This window comes from Erinaceus europaeus, chromosome 4 (assembly GCF_950295315.1).
Source record: "Erinaceus europaeus chromosome 4, mEriEur2.1, whole genome shotgun sequence".
Classification (NCBI taxonomy): domain Eukaryota; kingdom Metazoa; phylum Chordata; class Mammalia; order Eulipotyphla; family Erinaceidae; genus Erinaceus; species Erinaceus europaeus.
Window position 1 is genome coordinate 95,750,722 of NC_080165.1, and position 23,950 is coordinate 95,774,671.

Sequence of the window (23,950 nt, forward strand, 5' to 3'; positions counted from 1 at the left end):
AACAATTTGTTTGTCTTTGTATGTTAACTCTCTTTTCAGCCACCAGGTTCCGGATGCCAGCAAGACCAGACTTTCCCAGACTGATGACCTCACCAATGTGTTCTGGAGCTCTGCTTCCCCAGAGACCCACCCTACTAGGGAAAGAGAGAGGCAGGCTGGGAGTATGATCAACCTGTCAAAGCCCATGTTCAGCAGGAAGCAATTACAGAAGCCAGACCTTTCCACCTTCTGCAGCCCACAATGACCTTGGGTCCATGCTCCCAGAGGGATAGAGAATGGGAAAGCAATTAGGGGAGGAGATGGAATATGGATATCGGGTGGTGGGAATTGTGCGGAGTTGTACCCTTCCTATCCTATGGTTTTGTTGATGTCTCCTTTCTAAATAAATAAAAAGACTCAGCCTGTGTATTAAAAAGACTCAGTCTGTGATTTTTAAAAGTTTGAGACATTCAATTTTTCCTGTCATACTAATTAAAAAAGTGGTTTATTTGACTACAAAATTGATAGGAATGTACATAAACACCATTCCCATCACTAAAAGACTGTATCCCATCCCATTCCCCCCTCACCCCGCCCCATGAAGCTGAACATTCACCTCACCCTCACCCCAGGGTTTTTACTTTGGTGCCCTACTCCAAGTCATTAAAAAAATTTTTTATATTAATTTTATTTTTGAGCGAGATGGAGAGAGGGGGGGGGAGAGAGAGAGAGATAAACACCAGAGCACTGCTCTGCTCAGGCTTATGGTGGTGCGGGGGATTGAACCTAGGACTTAGGAGCCTCAGGCATGAGAGTCTGTTTACATAACCATTATGCTGTTTCCCCCGCGTCATTTGCTTTTTTATTGCTAAGTTTGGTGAGCTCTTTATATATTTTGGTTATTAGTCTCTTGTCTGATGTTTGGCAGGTAAAGATCTCCCATTCTGTGAGGGCTCTCTTTATTTGGGTGATGGTTTCTTTTGCTGTGCAGAAACTTTTTAGCTTGAAGTCTCATTGTTATTTATTTATTTATTTTATTTAGTCTTCCTTGTAGTTGGGTTTGTGTCATCAAACCTTGAGGGTAAGTGCTCCACCAATATTTTCCCCTAAATATTTGATAGTTTCTGGTCTAACACCTAGGTCCTTGATCCACTTGGAGTTGAGTTCTGTTTCTGGTGAGATAATGTGGTTCAGCTTCATTCTTTTACATATTTCAATCCAGTTTTCCCAGCACCATTTATTGAAGAGACTCTCCTGACTCCATTTAACAATTTGGAGCCCTTTGTTAAAGATTAGATGTCTATAGGTGTCGGGGTTTATTTCTGGGTTTTCAATTCTGTTCCACTGGTCTGTGTATCTATTTTTGTTCCAGTACCAGACTGTTTTGATTATGATGGCTTTATAATACAGTTGGCAATCTGGGAGTGTGATGCCTCCATTTCTATTTATTTTCCTCATGATTTTTTTTGGCAAATCTAGGTGTTTTCTGGTTTCAGATAAATGATTGTAATTTTTGTTCTATTCTCTTAAAGAAACTTGGTGGAACTTTGATAGGTATTGCGTTAAATTTATATATGGTTTTGGGTAAAATATTCATCTTTATGATGTTAATTCTTCCAATCCATGAGCATGGGATGTCTTTCCAATTCTTGGTATCATTTTCTATTTCTTTGAATAGCAACTCATAGTTTTCAGTATACAAGTCTTTCACTTCTCTGATCAGGTTTATTCCTAGATATTTTATTGATTTTGCTGTGATTGTGAGTGATTTCTCGATGTCCTCTTCTTCAGACTTAGTGTTTGCATAAAGAAATGCCACTAATTTTTGTACATTGATTTTGTAGCCTGACACCTTGCTATATTGCTTAATGATTTTCAGAAGCTTTTTGCTGGATTCTTTAGGTTTTTCTATGTATACTCTCATATCATTTGCAAATAGAGTTTGACTACTTCCCTTCCAATTTGTATTCCTTTGATTTCTTTCTCTTCCCTGATTGCTATGGTAAGAACTTCCATTACTACACTGAAGAGTGATAGTGATAATGGACAGTCCTGTCTAGTCCCTGATCTGAGGGCAACACTTTCAGCTTCTGCCGGTTAAGTATAATTTGGCTGTAGGTTTGCTGTATATGCACTCCACTATCTTAAGGAATTTTCCATCTATTCCTATTTTTTGTAGTGTTTGAAGTATAAATGGGTATTGGATTTTGTCAAAAGCTTTCTCTGCATCTATTGTGCTGATCATTTGGTTTTTGGTCTTGCTTTTATTGATGTGGTGAATCACATTGATTGACTTATGTATAGTGAACAGGCTTTGTATTCCTGGGATAAATTCTACTTGGTCATTGTAAACAATCTTTTTTTTTTATATTTTTTAAAATATTTATTTTATTTATTTATTCCCTTTTGTTGCCCTTGTTGTTTTATTATTGTAGTTATTATTGTTGTTGTCGTTGTTGGATAGGACAGAGAGAAATGGAGAGAGGAGGGGAAGACAGAGAGGAGGAGAGAAAGATAGACACCTGCAGACCTGCTTCACCGCCTGTGAAGCGACTCCCCTGCAGGTGGGGAGCCGGGGTTCAAACCGGGATCCTTATGCCAGTCCTTGTGCTTTGCGCCACCTGCGCTTAACCTGCTGCGCTACAGCCCGACTCCCCAGCAATCTTTTTAATATACTGCTGTATCTGCTTGGCTAGGATCGTGTTCAGTATTTTAGCATCTATATTCATCAGATATATTAGTCTGTAGTTTACCTTTTTTTTGTTGTGTCCCTATCAGGGTGATATTAGTTTCATAGAAGTGGAAGGGAGTGTTCCTTTGTCTTCAGTCTTTTGGAAGAGTTTTAAAAATATAAGTATTAGCTTTTTTCTGAAGGTTTTGTAGAATTTATTTGTAAAGCCATCTGCTCCTGGACTTTTATTGTTAGGAAGGTTCTTAATAACTGTTTTGCTTTCTTTGTCTGTGATTTGTCCATTTAGGTTTTTTTTTTCTATTTATTTATTTATTTAATCTCTTTTTAAATTTCTTTATTGGGGAATTAATGTTTTACGATCAACAGTAAATACAATAGTTTGTACATGCCTAACATTTCTCAGTTTTTCATATAACAATACACCCCCCACTAGGTCTGAAGGACCTGTATTCTCCACCCCCCCCCCCCCCAGAATCTTTTACTTTGGTGCAATACACCAATTCCAGTCCAGTTAGGTTTTGTAGTTCTTCCTGGCTCAGTTTTGGAAGGGTATATGTTTCTAGGAATTCTTCCATTTCTTCCAGATTCCCTAGCTTAGTGTCACATAGTTGTTCATAGAAGCTTTGCATGATTTTTTGGATTTCAGTTGTGTCTGTTATTATATCTCCTCTATCATTTACAATTCTATTTATTTAAGTCTTCTCCCTCTTCTTTTTAAGAGTCTGGCTAAGGGTTTGTCAATTTTGTTTAATATTTCAAAGAACCATCATTTGCCTTCATTGATCTGTTGAATGGTTCTCTTATTTTCAATGTTGTTTATTTCTGCTCTAATGTTAGTGATTTTGGTCCTTCTGGTTGCATTAGGGTTCCTTTGTTGCTCTTCTTCTAAGTCTTTAAGATGTCTAATTAGGTCATTTATTTGAGCTTTTCTTGCTTTCTAAGGTGTGCTTGTATGACTATGAGTTTCCCTCTCAGTACTGCTTTAGTTGTGTCCCAAATATTCTGATAGCTCATGTCTTCATTTTCTTTTTTAGTTTTATTTATATTTATTTATTTATTTTTCCTTTTTGTTGCCCTTGTTTTTTATTGTTGTCGTAGTTATTATTATTGTTGTTATTAATGTCATTGTTCTTAGGTAGGACAGAGAGAAATGGAGAGAGGAGGGGAAGACAGAGAGGGGGAGAGACACCTGCAGACCTTCTTCACCGCCTATGAAGTGACTCCCCTGCAGGTGAGGAGCCAGGGGGTTTAACCAGGACTCCCTTGCAGGTGGGGAACTGGGGGCTTGAACCGGGATCCTTACGCCAGTCTTTGCACTTCATGTCACATGCACTTAACCCACTGCACTACTGCCCTACTCCCTCATGTCTACATTTTCATTTGATTCTAGGAACATCTGAATTTCTTGTTTAAGTTCCTCTTTGACCCAGTGATTGAAAAGCAATATGTTGTTGATTTTCCAAATTTTGTGACTTTTAGTAATTTTCTGTTTGTTGTTACATGTTAGCTTTACCTCACTGTGGTCTGAGAAGATGCTTGGAATGATTTAAATGCTCTTGAATTTGTTGATACTGTCTTTGTGACCTAATATGTGGTCTGTTCTTGAGGATGTGCTGTATGGATTCAAAAAGAATATGTATCTATATTTCTTGGGGGTGAAGAACTCTGAAAATGTTCAGGAGGTCTAGTCTGTCCATCTCTTCAACTAGTTCTCTTGTTTCTTTGCTGATTCTCTGCTTAGTTGATCTGTTCAAGTGTGAGAGTGCCGTGTTGAAGTCTCCTATTACTATGTTACTATTGATGAATTTTTGTAGCTCTTTTAGTAAGTTTCTGATGTATTTAGATGGACCCTCATTAGGTGCATATATATTAATAATTGTTAAATATTCTTGGTTAATTGATCCTCTGAGCATTATGTAATGTCCATGCCTAAATTTTAGTACTTTAGTTATTTTAAAGTCTACTGTATCAGATATGAGAATAGCTATTTCTGCCCCCTTTTTTTTGTCCATTGGCTTGTATGATAGTTTTCCATCATTTTTCTTTCAGTCTGTGTTTGTCTTGTTGGGTCAGGTGGGATTCTTACAGACAACATATGGTTGAGTTGTGCTTTTGGATTCATCCTTCTTTTTTTTTTTATTTAAGAAAGTATTAATTAACAAAACCATAGGGTAGGAGGGGTACAATTCCACACAATTCCCACCACCCATTCTCCATATCCCACCCCCTCCCCTGATAGTTTTCCCATTCTCTATCCCTCTGGGAGCATGGACCCAGGGTCATTGTGGGTTGCAGAAGGTAGAAGGTCTGGTTTCTGTAATTGCTTCCCCGCTGAACATGGGCATTGACTGTTCGGTCCAAACTCCCAGTCTGCCTCTCTCTTTCCCTAGTAGGGTGTGTCTCTGGGGAAGCGGAGCTCCAGGACACATTGGTGGGGTCTTCAGTCCAGGGAAGCCTGGCCGGCATCTGGAACCTGGTGACTGAAAAGAGAGTTAACATACGAAGCCAAACAACTTGTTGAGCAATCATAAACCCAAAGCTTGGAATAGTGGAGAGGAAGTGTTAGGGGGATACTCACTGCAAACTCTAGTGTACTTCTGCTTTCAGGTATATATTTTGCAGTAGTTTATGGATACGTGTGAACATATGCTCTCTCTCACAGAAACTGGTGTATATCTAGGTTTTGGGACTTTGTTAGAAAGTGAACCACCTGAGATGGAATTAGAGTATACTATGAAAGGAAAGGTCTCACCTGAGTAATGAAGTTGAAGGGTTGTCATTCCACACGTGAAGTCTCTGGACACAGTCTGAAGTGAAGCATGTTGAGGTGGCAATCATTGTCTTTTCAATATATAGGCTGTGTAATTGATATGCAGACTCTCTCAAAAGCCTAGACCAAGTAGATCAGAAGCAACCAATAGCACAGATATATATAAGATACTAGGTACTGTACAGCAAACCCTAACAAAAGGATTTTTCAAAGTTAACCCAATTACCAAATAATGTGATGATAACATTAACTATCGATTGTCTTTTTGAACCCTAAGACAGCAGAAACCTCACATCTCCACTATAAAGCCTCTACTTCCCCCAGTCCTGGAACTATTGGATAGGGCCCACTTTCCCGTATGCCTCTCCCAATCCATATCAAATAATATTGCATCTGCCGATCACAACCTAAACAACACAACGATTGTCACCTCAACATGCTTCACTTCAGACTGGATTCATCCTTTTACTTGTGTCTTTTAATGGGTGAATTTAAGCCACTGACATTTATTGATATTATGGATTTAAGGTTTTGCTGTGTCATTATTCAACAATTTTTGTTTGCTCTGGTGTATGGCACATTTTTTGGTGGTGTTGCTCATACAGGAGGCCTTTCGGAACCCTTTTTAGGGCAGGCTTGGTGATAGTTGCCTTCTTTCACTGTCACTTGTCTGAGAAAGTTTTTATCTCTCCATCTAGTCTGAAAGACTAACCTTGGTTGAAAACTCCCCCCCCCTTTCTTTTTTTTTGTTGAGAGCAATTTCTTGCCATTCTTTTCTGGCTTTTAGAGTTTGTTGGAGAAGTCTGCTGACAGTCTTAATGGTTTTCCTCTATATGTGACTTTTTGCTTTCCTCTTGTGGCCTTCATGATCTTATTTTTACCCTTATTTCTTTCCATTGCAACTATGATGTATCTTGATGTCTTTGGGTCTGTGTTGATTGTTTGGGACTCTGGGATTCTTGAGTCTTGATGTCCTTTTTGTTGTTTAGGGTGGGGAAGTTGTCTTCTATTATTTCCTATTATTATTAATGCCTTCTTCCCCTTCCTCTCTTTCTTCCTCTGGTAGCCCAATTCTGCATATATTACTTCTCTTGAGGTCATCCCATATGTCTCTTTTGTTGTTTTCAGTGTCTTTCAATCTCTCTCTCTCTTTTTTTTAGGTCTTTTACTTCTTTCTTAGTTTTCTCTAATTTGTCCTCCATCTGGCCAATTCTGTTTAATGCTTCTGTTATTCAGCTCTCCCTTCTCTCAGCTTCCTTCTTCAGTTTAGTTTTTTTTTTTTTAAACTTTGTTCAATTACATTGTAGCTTGCTCTTATAGCTGGCACTTTAGCTTGGCTATTTCAGCTTTCATTTCCCTAATTACCTGGAGATAGCTCATGTTTTCTTTCAGGGACTCATTGGCTATTTCCCTATTTCTGGTAGTATTTTCCTCAAAAGCTCTCCTTACTCCTGATGTTAGTGCCTCAATTAATGTTTGAATACTTTCCTCATTTTTAATTTTTTTCTGGATTACTTGAAATTTCTTCTGGGTACCTCTCCTGATTCATTGTTGTAGTTGATTTAACTGTTTTTGATTTAACCTTTTATTTTTGGTATGTTTTATAGTTTGTGTCCTGGATATTGTTATGTAGTTATTGTGTTGTGCAAGGGAAAGTCACAATAAACCAAAGTCCTCTCACAAATGGTATCACAAATCACAGCCAATGCAACAAAATTGAAGATGAATTAAATCTGAGGTCAGACAAAAAAAAAGAAATAAACGAGTAAGATAAAAAAGAAGAGAAGTAGAAAAAAGAAGCAAAAACAAACAAACAAAATACCCTAGTAGACCTATTCAAATCTCTGCCCCTGAAGAGAACACTATCTGTCACCAGCCAATGAAACAAAAGCAACTGCAAATGCTTAAACAAACTAGGGAGAAGGAAGGGACAAGATATTAAGATGGCACACTACAGCAAATTTTTCTCACATATGAAGTCATAAGCAGACCTTAGTAAATATAACAACGATAGCAACAAAATCATGGATTGGTCAAACTAGAGAGAGAAAAAAATCAGTAATAAAAACGTAAGAGTAGCTCCAATTCAAAGGTTTTCCCAAAAGTAAGTGGTGTACCTGCCTGAGTGTTCATGTTATAATGCAGAAGGACCCAGTTTCAAATCCTTGGTCCTCACCTGCAGGAGGAAAGCTTCACAAGTGGTGAAGCAGGGGTGCATGTGTCTCTCTTTCCCTCTCCATCTTTATCTCCCCCTCTCCTTTCAGTTTCTTTGTCTCTATCCAAAATAAATAAATAAAAATATTAAAAAAGAAATAAGCAATGTAACAAAAGGATATGTAATATAATAAATTGCAGCAGAATATAATTCCATGTGGAGTAATATATTAGAACATATTATAGCATAGTTTGTATATGGAATTTATTCAATCCTGACAATATCCTTTAATAGGGGCATTTAAAATTTAATTTTTAAATATTTTATTTATTTATCGAATAGAGATAGAAACCCATGGGAAAGAGGGAGATGGAGAGGGAGATGGAGAGGAGGAGAGAGAGAAAGACATCTGTAGCACTACTTCATGACTTATGAAGCTTCCCTCCTGCAGGTGGGCACCAGGGACTTGAACCTGGGTCTTTCTGCATAGTAACATGTGTGCTCTACTGGGTGCACCACCACCTGCCATCCCCACCCTCCATTACTTTTTTCATTTTGAAATACAAGGAGCCAGGGCTGAGACAATTTACATGGATCAGTAAGACAGACTCTGAGAGAGTTGCTATGAGCCTGATGGGTGAAGAAGTTGTTAGCTGAGCTCTGTAAAGCTCTTCAGCATTTGTATATGTTTTTGTGACATGCCTCAAATGTCTGGGCTGGCTAAGAACTTTTATCTGGTGCTAAGCCAGATAGGACTGACTCTTATGCACAGCTGAGTGATTTGTTCTTGTTACTCCAAAAAGAAAAAAACCTCCCCCAGAATGCTCCTGGGGGACTTGGTGTGCTTTAGAAAAGAAGTGTTCACACCCATCCCAAAAGATCTGTGTACACATATGTTCTTGGCAGCACAATTTGTAATACCCAAAACCTGGAATGTTGGGTTGCATTGCGGAGGAGAGAGAAGAGACTGGAGAGGAGCGGGAACAAAAATCTTTATTCATGTGGGCACTCCAGAAATGGGCAAGAGCAGAGTAGTTTAGGCCACGTGGAGCTAGCAAAATGACCACCTCCCACTATGCCTAGCAGCCCTTTTCTGGGTCAGGTTGTGGAAGAGAAAAAAGCAGCAAGAGAGAGAAAGTGGAAGCAGGAGGGCTTTTATGGGAGAAATTCTGGAAGTGGCAAGTTGGGACGGGATTGTCTAGAAAAGGGGGTGGAGGAAACAAGGCACTCTGGGAAGGTAGAAAGCTTCTATAGCAATGGTTGCTAGGGTTTCAGCTCTCACGGGAATGGGAGATACCCTGAGGGTAATATGGTGGAATATCTGTAAATAAAACTTGCATGGAAATATAATGGTTTGTGGGCCATGCCAATGTTTGACCACATCTGCACAATTACCCAACACTGGAAGCAACCCAGGTGTCCAACAACAGATGAGTGGCTGAGCAAGTTGTGATATATATATATATATATATATATATATATATATATATATATATATATAAAATGGAATACTACTTAGCTATAAAAAATGGTGACTTGGGGGATTTCTGGAAGATGGTGGACTGAGAAGCTGCTAGTGGCTTGAGCTCTGATCAAATCTTCTGGAAACGGTAGGATTTTCTGCCTTTAGTAGGCCAGTCAATAAGGGGTCCTAGCAGTGACACCAAGGAGGTGACTATAACTTAATTTGGGTTAAGAATTAGAGTAGAGGTGGCGCGGACTAGCGGGCGGACTGCTCCAGACTTCCCAGGCGGTGGCGGGCAAGGCGGGTGCGCCAGGCACTGTCCTCGGCCCGGAAAGGCGGCTCCTCCGCCAGTTGCAGAGCGCTGCTGGGCGGCCAGCAGAGGATCGGGAGGGAGCACTGTAGCTCGGGGGCTTTCTCTTGGGAGTCTCCGGGGACCACCGCGACCCTGAGGGTGGATCCGACAACATCGTTGAGTACATCTCTCATTGGATCAAAAGGACTTGGAGCTAGTTTTCATTTTTGAGAAATCCTTTAAAAAAACTTCAGGGGGGGGGTTTCCCAGAAGATGGCAGACTGAGAAGCTGCTAATGGCTGAGCTATGACCACATCTCCTGGAAACGGTAGGATTTTCTGCCTTTAGCAGGCCAGCCAATAAGGGGTCCTAGCGGTGACACCAAGGAGGTGACTATAACTTAATTTGGGTTAAGAATTAGAGTAGGGAAAAAAGGGGAAAAATTTTTTTTTTCTTCCTTTTAATTTTCAAGCATACCTCCTTCCCGACCCCCCACCCCCATAACCGGTCCCTGGGGACCAGCTCCTAGCAGGGGAGGGGAGCTCCTTTTCTTTACCAAATTCCTGCCCTACCAGGGAGTATCATTAATTCTAAGTCTATACCCTTCTGAAACCTCTGGCCTTTTTTTTTTCTAAGTAGCCAACCCCCCCACCTCACCCCGCATAGCTAATTAAATAATTAAAAATAAATACAAAAAAAACCCCTTTCCTTTCACTGCCCTTTTATGACTGTTCTTTTTCTTATCTTTTTCTTTTCTCTCTCTTTCTTTTTTTTATTTTTCTCATTCTTGTCATCCCTTCTTCCTTAATCCTACAGCTTCCAAAGTCACAGCCCCCAGCCCCCACACCACAGTGTGCTTTTTTGAATTCACTGATACACATTTGGGAATTTCCTTTCACTGCTCTTTAATTACAGCTCTTTTTCTTATCTTTTCCCTTTTCTCTCTCTCGTCTCTCTCTCTCTCTCTTTTTAAATCTTGTCATACACTTCTTCCTTGTTCTTTGCCTTTCTGAATTTGTGAATTATTTTGGGGAAGAAATCTGACTCAGAGTGGACTCTCTATGTGTGTATCTCTGCTCTAGTTCCCTTTCTCCTCTTGTTACCCCTAGAATATACAGTGGATAGTAGATTTGCATAACTGTCTATTCTTGCTATCCTTTCTTTCTTTTCTCTTTCTTCACTGGGATTTGGTTACTATTTTTTCACAGATTGGAGAAATTGTTTGGCTAACTGGTAATGATTAAACTACTTCAATACTTGCTTCAGTTGCTACTGTAATTCCTGAGGTTGGTGAGTGCAATTGTCATAAAGGTATTTAGTACAGTGTTACTTGTACTCAAGACACAACAACTGAGGAACAACAGAGCATAAAAAGGAAACACATAAATCAAAAAAATGGGTAGATCAAAAACAAATAAAACTGCTACTCCAATGAATGAAGACAAGAGCCCAGAAGAAACTACAAATCAGCCAGAAGTAACCATAGATAAGAAAAGTATGCAAGCAATAATAAACTTATAAATCACAGAAATGAAAACAACATTGGAGGAAAGGAATGGCAGTATTAGGGAAACAACAGTTGAGACCCACAAGGAAAATAGTGATTATCTTGAGGCAATTAGAGAACTGAAAGCTGAAATAGCTGTTGTGAAGAAAGAAGCTGAGGCAAGGAAAGCAGACTAACAGAAGCAGAAAACAGAATTAGTCAGACAGAGGATGAGTTAGAGAAAACGAAGAAAGAGTTGAAAGAGCTTAAAAAGAGATTGAGAGACACTGAAAACAACAACAGAGACATATGGGATGATCTCAAAAGAAGTAACATTCGTATACTTGGCCTGCCAGAGGAAGAAAGAGAGGAAGGGGAAGCAAACATTCTAGAGGAAATAATAGAAGAAAACTTCCCAGACCTGAATAACAGAAAGGACATCAAGATTCAAGAGGCCCAGAGAGTACCAAACAGAATCAACCCAGACCTGAAGACACCAAGACACATCATAGTCACAATGAGAAGAAGTAAGGATAAAGAAAGGATCCTAAAGGCTGCAAGAGAGAAACAAAAAGGCACATACAAGGGAAAATCCATAAGATTATCTGCAGACTTCTCCACTCAAACTCTAAAAGCCATAAGGGAGTGGCAAGATATCTATCGAGCCCTGAATGAAAAAGGGTTTCAACCAAGGATAATATATCCTGCTAGACTTTCATTCAAACTAGATGGAGGGATCAAAACCTTCTTAGATGAACAACAGTTAAAGGAGGCAACCATCACCAAGCTGGCCCTGAAAGAGGTTCTGAAAGACCTCTTATAAACAAGAACATCACTATAATACTTGCAATATATCAGAGCAAACAATTTTTTTTTGAACAATGGCACTACAATACATTAAATCCATAATATCAATAAATGTCAATGGCTTAAACTCACCCATCAAAAGGCACAGGGTTGGGGGATGGATCAGAAAACATAACCCAACCATATGCTGCTTGCAAGAATCCCATCTGTCACAACAAGATAAACACAGACTTAAAGTGAAAGGATGGAAAACTATCATACAGGCTAACGGACCACAAAAAAGGGCAGGAACAGCCATTCTCATCTCAGACACGATAGATTTTACATTAAATAAAGTAATAAAAGGTAGGCAAGGACATTACATAATGACTAGAGGATCAATCAGCCAAGAAGACTTAACAATTATTAACATCTATGCACCCAATGAGGGACCATCTAAATACATTAAGCACCTACTGAAAGAATTTCAAAAATACATCAATAATAATACAATAATAGTGGGAGACTTCAATACCCCACTCTCACACTTAGACAAATCAACAAGGCAGAGAACCAATAAAGATACAAGAGAATTGAATGAGGAGATCGACAGACTAGACCTCTTGGACATTTTCAGAGTCCTCCACCCCAAAAAACTGGAATACACCTTCTTTTCAAATCCACATAACACATACTCAAGGATAGACCACATGTTAGGCCACAAAGACAGCATCAAAAAATTCAAGAGCATTGAAATCATCCCAAGTATCTTCTCAGACCACAGTGGAGTAAAACTAACATTTAACAACAAACAGAAAATTATTAAAAGACAGAGAATTTTGAAACTAAAAAACATGCTCCTTAAGAACCACTGGGTCAGAGACTCACTCAAGCAGCAAATTCAAATGTTCCTGGAAACAAATGAAAATGAAGACACAACCTATCAAAATATTTGGGACACAGCTAAAGCAGTACTGAGAGGGAAACTTATAGCCATACAATCACATATTAAACACCAAGAAGAAGCTCAAATGAACAACCTTACTGCACACCTCAAGGACTTAGAGGAAGAGGAACAAAGGAACCCTAAAGCAACCAGAAGGACAGAAATCACTAAAATAGAGCAGAAATAAACAACATCGAAAATAAAAGAACCATACAAAGATCAATGAAGCCAAATGTTGGTTCTTCGAAAGATTAAACAAAATTGACAAACCCCTAGCCAGACTCACCAAACAAAAAAGAGAGAAGACTCAAATTAATAGAATTGTAAACGATGCAGGAGATATCACAACTGACACCACAGAAATCCAGAGAATCCTGCAAAACTTCTATAAAGAACTATATGCCATCAAGCTACAGAATCTGGAAGAAATGGGAGAATTCCTAGAAACATATGCCCTTCCAAAACTGAACCAAGAAGAACTACAAAATCTAAATGCACCAATCACAGACAAAGAAATTGAAACAATTATTAAGAATCTTCCCAACAACAAAAGTCCTGGACCTGATGGCTTCACAAATGAATTCTACAAAACTTTCAGGAAACAGTTAGTACCCGTACTTCTTAAGCTTTTCCATAAGATTGAAGAAACAGGAATACTCCTTTCCACCTTCTATGAAGCCAACATCACCCTGATACCAAAAGCTGATAGGGACAGAACAAAAAAGAAAAACTACAGACCAATATCTCTGATGAACATAGATGCCAAAATATTAAACAAGATCTTGGCCAACCGGATACAGCAACATATCAAAAAGATTGTTCATCATGACCAAGTGGGATTCATCCCAGGAATGCAAGGTTGGTTCAACATCCATAAGTCAATCAATGTCATTCACCACATCAATAAAAGCAAAGCCAAAAACCACATGATTATCTCAATAGATGCAGAGAAAGCCTTTGACAAAATCCAACACCCATTCATGCTCAAAACTCTACAAAAAATGGGAATAGACAGGAAATTCCTGAAGATAGTGGAATCCATATATAGCAAACCTACAGCCAACATCATACTCAATGGACAGAAGTTGAAAGCATTCCCCCTCAGATCGGGGACTAGACAGGGCTGTCCACTGTCATCGTTACTCTTCAACATAGTATTGGAAGTTCTTGCCATAGCAATCAGGCAAGAGAAAGAAATCAAAGGAATACAGATTGGAAGGTAGGAAGTCAAGCTCTCACTATTTGCAGATGATATGATAGTATACATAGAAAGACCTAAAGAATCCAGCAGAAAATTACTGGAAGTTATTAGGCAATATAGCAAGGTATCAGGCTACAAAATCAATGTACAAAAATCAGTGGCATTTGTTTATGCAAACACTAAATCTGAAGAAGAAGACATCCAGAAATCACTCCCATTTACTGTTTCAGCAAAATCAATCAAATACCTAGGAATAAAGTTGACCAAAGAAGTGAAAGACTTGTATGCTGAAAACTATGAGTTGCTACTCAAGGAAATAGAAACTGATACCAAGAAATGGAAAGATATCCCATGCTCATGGATTGGAAGAATAAATATCATCAAAATGAATATTCTCCCCAGAGCCATATACAAATTTAATGCAATACCCATCAAAGTTCCACCAAGCTTCTTTAAGAGAATAGAACAAACACTAGAATCATTTATCTGGAACCTGGAAACACCTAGAATTGCCAAAACCATCTTGAGGAAAAGAAACAGAAATGGAGGCATCACACTCCCAGAACTTAAACTATATTATAAAGCCATCATCATCAAAACAGCATGGTACTGGAACAAAAATAGGCACACAGACCAGTGGAACAGAATTGAAAGCCCAGAAATAAATCCCAACACCTATGGGCATCTAATCTTTGATAAGGGGGCCCAAAGGATTAAATGGAAGAAGGAGGCTCTCTTCAATAAATGGTGCTGGGAAATCTGGGTTGAAACATGCAGAAGAATGAAACTGAACCACTTTATCTCACCAGAAACAAAAATCAACTCCAAATGGATCAAAGACCTAGATGTCAGACCAGAAACAATCAAATACTTAGAGGAAAACATTGGGAAAACACTTTCCCACCTACACCTCAAGGACATCTTTGATGAATCAAACCCAATTGCAAGGAAGACTAAAGCAGAAACAAACCAGTGGTACTACATCAAATTGAAAAGCTTCTGCACATCCAAAGAAACTATTAAACAAACAGAGAGACCCCTCACAGAATGGGAGAAGATCTTCACATGCCATACATCAGACAAGAAACTAATCACCAAAATATATAAAGAGCTCAGCAAACTTAGCACCAAAAAATCAAATGACCCCATCCAAAAATGGGCAGAGGATATGAACAAAACATTCACTCCAGAGGAGATCCAAAAGGCTAACAAACATATGAAAAACTGCTCTAGGTCACTGATTGTCAGAGAAATGCAAATTAAGACAACACTAAGATACCATCTCACTCCTGTAAGAATGGCATACATCAAAAGGGACAGCAGCAACAAATGCTGGACAGGATGTGGGGACAGAGGAACCCTTTTATATTGCTGGTGGGAATGTAAATTGGTACAGCCTCTGTGAAGAGCAGTCTGGAAAACTCTCAGAAGGCTAGACATGGACCTTCCATATGATCCAGTAATTCCTCTCCTGGGGATATACCCCAAGGACTCCATAACACCCAACCAAAAAGAGGTATGTACTCCTATGCTTATAGCAGCACAATTTATAATAGCTAAAACCTGGAAGCAACCCAGGTGCCCAACAACAGATGAGTGGCTGAGAAAGCTGTGGTATATATACACAATGGAATACTATACAGCTATCAAGAACAATGAACCCACCTTCTCTGACCCATCTTGGACAGAGCTAGAAGGAATTATGTTAAGTGAACTAAGTCAGAAAGATAAAGATGAGTATGGGATGATCCCACTCATCAACAGAAGTTGAGTAAGAAGATCTGAAAGGGAAACTAAAAGCAGGACCTGATCAAATTGTAAGTAGGGCACCAAATTTACTTTACAACCCAGTGGTGAGGGGTAGACATGCAGCTTCCTGGGCCAGTGGGGGGTGGGAGTGGGTGGGAGGGATGGGTCATAGCCTTTGGTGGTGGGAATGGTGTTTATGTACACTCCTAGCAAAATGTAGACATATAAATCTGTAGTTGATTAATATGAGAGGGGGAAAATCAGTTGTATGTCTCAAAGTGTTTCAAAACACAAACTGAATCTTTTTAATATATAGGCTGTGTATTTGACATGCGGGTTCTCTCAAAAGCCTAGAACAAGTAGACTAGAAGCATCCAATAGCACAGCTATATACAAGATACTGGATACTGTACAGCAAACCCTAACAGAAGGACTTTTCAAAGTTAACCCAATTACCAAATAATGTGATGATAACATTAACTATAGATTGTCTTTTTGAACCCTAAGACAGCAGGAACCTTACATCTCCACTATAGAGCCCCTACTTCCCCCAGTCCTGGAACCCTTGGATAGGGCCCACTTTCCTGTATGCGTCTCCCAATCCAATACCAAATAATATTGCATCCACCGATCACAACCTAACCAACACACCGATTGCCACCTCAACATGCTTCACCTCAGACTGTGTCCAGAGACTTCACGAGTGCAATGACAACCCTTCAGCTTCATTACTCGGGTGAGACCTTTCCTTTTATAGTACACTCTAATTTCATCTCAGGTGGTTCACTTTCTAACAAAGTCCCATAACCTAGATATACACCAGTGTCTGTGAGAGAGAGCATATGTTCACACGTATCCATAAACTACTGCAAAATATATACCTGAAAGCAGAAGTACACTAGAGTTTGCAGTGAGTACCCCCCTAACACTTCCTCTCCACTATTCCAAGCTTTGGGTCCATGATTGCTCAACAATTTGTTTGGCTTTGTATGTTAATTCTCTTTTCAATCACCAGGTTTCAGATGCCACCAGGATGCTGGCCAGGCTTCCCTGGATTGAAGACCCCACCAATGTGTCGTGGAGCCCAGCTTCCCCAGGGACACACCCTACTAGGGAAAGAGAGAGGCAGACTGGGAGTATGGACCGACCAGTCAACGCCCATGTTCAGCGGGGAAGCAATTACAGAAGCCAGACCTTCTACCTTCTGCAACCCACAATGACCCTGGGTCCATGCTCCCAGAGGGATAGAGAATGGGAAAGCTATCAGGGGAGGGGGTGGGTTATGGAGATTGGGTGGTGGGAATTGTGTGGAGTTGTACCCCTCCTACCTTATGGTTTTGTTAATTAATCCTTTCTTAAAAAAAATGGTAACTTCACCGTTTCCAGCCCATCTTGGATGTAAAATTCATGTTAAGTGAAATAAAACAGAAGGATGAATATGGAATGATCTCATTCTCAGGCAGAAGTTGAAAAACAAGATCAGAAAAGAAAACACAAGTAGAAGCTGAATTGGAATTGGCATATTGCACCAAAGTAAAAGACTCTGGGGTGGGTGGGTGGGGAGAATACAGATCCAAGAAGGATGACAGATGCCCTAGTGGGGGGGTTGTATTGTTATATGGAAAACTGGGAAATGTTATGCATGTACAAACTATTGTATTTACTGTTGAATGTAAAACATTAATTCCCCAACAAAGAAATTAAAAAAAAAAAACAAAAGAATTATTTTTCGAAAGTTCTCTCTTACCAACTGGCACCCAGACTAGCCATTTCTCGAGCTATAAATAAAGGTGGTCCCACTATCTGTGGTTGGAAGGAAATATCAATAATGCAAGTAATTATGGAAATTACATAATGCATCATTAGTTAGTAATTATGACTTTGTCAGGTGCCTGTTAATTTTTATGTAGGAATCACTCAGTGTGTGACATGGAAATGTTAGCTTGTCATCCAGCTTCCCTTTTTGGTGAGGAGGATAATCCTGAAAGTTTAGGTGAATGATGTGTCAGGTGGAGGGAGCAGAGGAGGATGAGTGGGCGGAAGAAGGAGGAGGAGATACAGAGTAAGGGACAGGAGGAGGAGCAGTAGGGGAGTGTATATTGGGACAGGAGCTGTCACACGTAGAGGTGTGCAGTTGGGGGGTATCCAGGAGCTGGACACAGGAGGTGAACCTCATCAGCTGGGTCCCCTGCTCAGATATCAAAGCCAACAAGTTTTTCACAGGGTGTTGACACATTTCTCTAATAAGGCAGTATTATCATTTTACAGCCTCCCTGGAGATTCTTGGCATGTCTCATTTTGCTTGAATAAATTATTAATTTGGTCTAATTAGGTTCATCCAGCAGCTGGAAGGCAGGTTGAGCTAATTTGGGATCCCCATGTGGGTCTGCCTGTGTATGTGGCTCCATGGAGGGGGGGATGGGGGTGAAGAGAGGGTTGCAGGGTGGGGAGGAAAGTCTTAAGCAACTTCCTCCACTTGTGACTTGTGATGGGCATCTGCTCACAGAGGAAAAAGTGCTGAGAAGTTCTTTCTTTCTCTTGATGCCTAGGTCCTTGGTTTTGGCTGCAGGGTTACCTAGGTCTGGAGAGGATTTGGCTCAAAAGTGTGGGTGGGGCTGGGGAGATAGCATAATGGTTCTGCAAAAAGACTTTCATGTCTGAGGCACCAAAGGTCTCAGGTTTCCTCCCCAGCACTACCAAAAGCCAGACTTGAGAGGTTCTCTGGTCTCTCTTTCTCCTTTTCTCATAAAAACAAATCAATATATAGGACTGAAGAGACAGTATAATGGTTATGTAAAAAGTCTGTCATGCCTGAGGCTCTGAGTTCCCAGGTCTAATCCCCAGCACTATTTATTGTAAACCAGAGTTAAGCAGGCACCTGGCCTCTGTATCTCTCTTATTTAAAAAAAATAAAGGCGTGTGGGGGGCAAGGGGGAAGATAGCTTAATGATTATGCAAAAAGACGTTCATGCCTGAGGCTCCAAAGGTCCCTGGTTCAACAACCCCTATCACCACCATAAGCCAAAGCTAAGCAGTGCTCTGGTGTCTCTGTATCTCTCTCATTAAAATAAAATAAAAGTTGGGGAGAGAATGTAACGATTACACAAAAAGACTTTCATGCCTGAGGCACCAAAGGTTCCAAGTCCAATCCCTAACACCACCATAACCTAAAGCTGAGCGTGAGCATATGCGCGCGCACACACACACACACACACACACACACCAACCATCACTACCACCACCACCATATATCTACATATCTATATATATCTATATGTAGATATATATGCATCTATAGATATATAGATATAGATAGATAGTGAGTGGTGATGAGTGCTTCCATAACCTGATATTCAAGTTGTTTCAGAAGCAGGTGTGCATTTCCCACGTTTATTTCCCTGGGGTTTCAGCCCCCCAAGAAGGCTTCAGTTTCACAGCCTTTAAAGTCCACCAGCTGTGGGTTAAGAGGGGCTCCACCCCCAAGACCATCCTTCGAATACCAGCAAGTCCTGTCCATTTGGTGACTGTGGGCACAGTGAAGTAAGAGTGCCCTTGCCTGAACACTGGAGATTACAGAGGTGAGGGTGAGTTTCCTGCCAGTGCCTGGCATACAGTGGACACTCAGTAAGGGGCGCCTGTGAAGGATATGAGCAAAGCAGGGATAAACAGGTGACATCTGCAGACCTGCTTCACCGCCTGTGAAGTGACTCCCCTGTAGGTGGGGAGCCGGGGGCTTGAACCGCCGGTCCTTGCTCTTTGCACCACGTGCGCTTAACCCACTGTGCTACTGCCCGACTTCCAAGAATTCCCATTTTTCTGGTGTTGAGACAACCAGGAGACTTTGAAAGGAACCCTAGAAGATTAGTTTTTCTTTCCTCATTAGAAAAAAGAAACTAATTACTCTGTATAAAATGAAGCTCTGGGTTCAAGTTCTGGCATTACATAGAAACAACATGGCCAACATCTTGGCAGTGGGGCTGTATGTATGGTGAAGTGGTGCTGTGGTGTCTCTCTTCTTTTTGTGTCCTACTTTTCCTGTCTCTAGCCTTTTCCCTTCTCCTCCCTCTCTCTCAAAATGGAAGAATGAAAAAATTTAGTCTAGAGAAGGCGTATGGGCAGCAGGAAGACTCCAGTGCCATACTTAAAAAAGAAAATGACATGGGTCAGGTAGATACAGAGGAGTTATTAGTAATAAAAATTCAATTTCTTTTTTTCTATTTTTTATTATTTTAATTGATTTATTGGACAGCCAGAAATTGAAAGGGAAGGGGGTGACAGGTGACAGAGTGAGAGAAACAGAGAGACACCTGTAGCACTGCTCCACTACTCATAAAGTTTTCCCTCTACAGGTGTGGACCAGGGGCTTGAACCTGGGTCCTTGAGCATTGTAACATGTGCGTTTAACTAGGTACACCACCACCCAGTCCCCCAAATTCAATTTCTAGAGTGACTTAGAGAATATCCAGTCTTACAACTTTTTTAAAAAGCAGTACTGAGAGGGAAACTCATAGACATACAATCATATATTAAAGAACAAGAAAAAGCTCAAATAAACGACCTTACTGCACACATTAAGGACTTAGAGGAAGAGCAACAAAGGAACCCTAAAGCAACCAGAAGGACAGAAATCACTAAAATTAGAGCAGAAATAAACAATATCAAAAATAAGAGAACCATACAAAAGATCAATGAAGCCAAATGTTGGTTCTTTGAAAAATTAAACAAAATTGACAAACCCCTAGCCAGGCTCACTAAACAAAAAGGGGAGAAGACTCAAATTAACAGAATTGTAAACGATAGAGGAGATATCACAACTTACACCACAGAAATCCAGAAAATTATGTGAAACTTCTATGAAGAACTATATGCCACCAAGCTAGAAAATCTAGAAGAAATGGTAAAATTACTGGAAACATATGCACTTTCAAAACTGAACCAAGAAGAACTACAAAACCTAAATACACAATCACACTAAAAGAAATTGAAGCAGTTGTTAAGAATCTCCTCAACAACAAAAGTCCTGGACCAGATGGGTTCACAAAAGAATTCTACAAAACCTTCAGGAAACAGTTAGTACCCATACTTCTAAAGCTTTTCCACATGATCAAAGAAACAGGAACACTCCCTTCCATCTTCTATGAAGCCAACATCACCCTGCTACCAAAAGCAGACAGAGACACAACAAAAAAGGAAAACTACAGACCAATATCTCTGATGAACATAGATGCCAAAATATTAAACAAGATCTTGGCCAACTGGATACAGCAGTATATCTAAAAGATTGTTCATCACAACCAAGTGGGATTTATCCCAGGAATGCAAGGCTGGTTCAACATACGTAAGTCAATCAATGTCATCCACCACATCAATAAAAGCAAAGCCAAAAACCACATGATTATCTCAATAGATACATAGAAAGCCTTTGACAAAATCCAACACCCATTTATGCTCAAAACTCTACAAAAAATGGGAATAGACAAGAAATTCCTAAAGATAGTGGAATCCATATATAGCAAACCTACAGCTAACATCATACTTTATGGAAAGAAGCTAAAAGCATTCCCCCTCAGATTGGGGACTAGTCAGGGCTGTCTACTATCACCATTACTTTTCAACATAGTATTGGAAGTTCTTGCCACAGCAATCAGGCAAGAGAAAGAAATCAAAGGAATACAGATTGGAAGGTAGGAAGTCAAGCTCTCACTATTTGCAGATGATATGATAGTATACGTAGAAAAACCTAAAGAATCCAGCAGAAAACTACTGGAAGTTATTAGGCAGTATCGCAAGGTGTCAGGCTACAAAATCAATGTACAAAAAAAATCAGTGGCATTTGTTTATGCAAACACTAAATCTGAAGAAGAAGACATCCAGAAATCACTCCCATTCACTGTTGCAGCAAAATCAACAAAATACCTAGGAATAAAGCTGACCAAAAAATGAAAGACCTGTATACTGAAAACTATGAGTCACTATTCAAGGAAATAGAAACTGATACCAAGAAATGGAAAGACATCCCATGCTCATGGATTGGAAGAATAAATATCATCAAAATGAATATTCTCCCCAGAGTAATACACAAATTTAATTCGATACCCATCAAAGTTCCACCAAGTTTTTTTTTTAAGAGAATAGAACAAAACTACAATCATTTATCTGGAACCAGAAAACACCTAGAATTGCCAAAACCATCTTGAGGAAAAGAAACAGAAGTAGAGGCATCACACTCCCAGATCTCAAACTATATTATAAGGCCATCATCATCAAAACAGCCTGGTACTGGAACAAAAATAGGCACACAGACCAGTGGAACAGAATTGAAAACCCAGAACTAAACCCCCACACCTATGGGCATCTAATCTTTGATAAGGGGGCCCTAAGTATTGAATGGAATACTCTTCAATAAATCTCTTCAATAAATGGTGCTGGGAAAACATGCAGAAGAGTGAAATTGAACCACATTATCTCACCAGAAACAAAAATCAACTCTAAATGGATCAAGAACCTGGATGTTAGACTGGAAACTATCAAATACTTAGAGGGAAACATTGGTGGAACACTTTCCCACCTAAACCTCAAGGGAATCTTCGATGAAACAAACCCAATTGCAAGGAAGACTAAAGCAGAAATGAACCAATGGGACTACATCAATTGAAAAACTTCTGCACAGCCAAAGAAACTATCACACAAACAAAAGAGACCCCTCACAGAATGGGAGAAGATCTTCACATGCCAAACATCAGACAAAAGACTAATCACCAAAGTATACAAAGAGCTCAGCAAACTTAGCACCAAAAAAGCAAATGACCCCATCCAAAAATGGGCAGGGAATATGAACAAGACATTCACTTCAGAGGAGATCCAAAAGGTTAACAAACATATGAAAAATTACTCCAGGTCACTGATTGTCAGCGAAATGCAAATAAAGACAACATTGAGATACCACTTCACTCCTGTGAGAATGGCAAACATCAAAAAGGACAGCATCAACAAATGTTGGAGAGGCTGTGGGGACAGAGGAACCCTTCTGCACTGCTGGTGGGAATGTAAATTGGCACAGCCTCTGTGGAGAGCAGTCTGGAGAACTCTCACAAGGCTAGACATAGACCTTCCATATGACCTAGTAATTCCTCTCCTTGGGATATACCCCAAGAATTCCATAATGCCCAATCAAAAAGATATGTGTATACCTATGTTTATAGCAGCATAATTCGTAATAGCTAAAACCTGGAAGCAGCCCTGGTGCCCAAAAACAGATGAGTGGCTGAACAAGCTGTGGTACATATACACAACGGAATACTATGCAGCTATTGAGAACAATGAACCCACCTTATCTGACCCATCTTGGATGGAGCTAGAAGGAATTATGTTAAGTGAGCTAAGTCAGAAAGATAAAGATGAGTATGGGATGATCCCACTCATCAACAGAAGTTGAGAAAGAATAACAGAAAGGGAAACTAAAAGCAGGATCTGATTAAATAGAGAGTAGGGCACCAAAATAAAAACCCTGTGGTGAGGGGGAGGGTGGACATTCGGCTTCCTGGGGCAGTGGGGGGGGGTGGCAGGGGTGAGTGGGTGGGATGGGACACAGTCTTTTGGTGGTGAGAATGGTGTTTATGTACACTCCTATTAAAGTTTAGTCATATAAATCACTATTTAATTAATATGAGAGGGGAAAATTGATCGTTTATCTCAAACATCTTAAAACACAGACTGAGTCTTTTTAATACATAGGCTGAGTCTTTGATATGCTGACTCTCTCAAAAGTCTAGACCAGGTAGAACAGAAACAACCGGTGGAACAGCTATATACAAGATACTTGGTATTACACAGCAAACCCTAACTAAGGGACTTTTCAAAGTTAACCCAATTACCAAATAATGTGATGACAACAATAACTATCCACATTTCCACAATAGAGCCTGTATTTTCCCCATCCTGGAACCTTAGGGTGGGGCCCACTTTCCTGCATGCTTCGCTCAATTCATATCAAATAATATTGCATCTGCCGATTGCAACCTAATCAACGCAACGAGTGCCACCCCAGCATGCTTCACTTTATACTGTGTCCAGAGACTTCAGGTGTGTAATGACAACCCTTCAGCTTCATCACTTGGGTGAGACCTTTCCTTTCATAGTATTCTCTAATTCCATTCCAGGTGGTCCACTCCCCAATAAAGTCCCCAAACCTAGATATAGTCCAGGTCCCCTGAGATAGAGCATATGTTCACACGTGTTCATAAACCATGGAAAAATATATACCTGAAAGCAGAAGTACACAAGAGTCTGCAGTGAATACCCCCTAACACTTCATCTGCACTATTCCAGTCTTTAGGTCCATGATTGTTCAACAATTTGTTTGTCTTTGTATGTTAACTGTCTTTTCAGCCACCAAGTTCCGGATGCCAGACTTTCCTGGACTTATGACC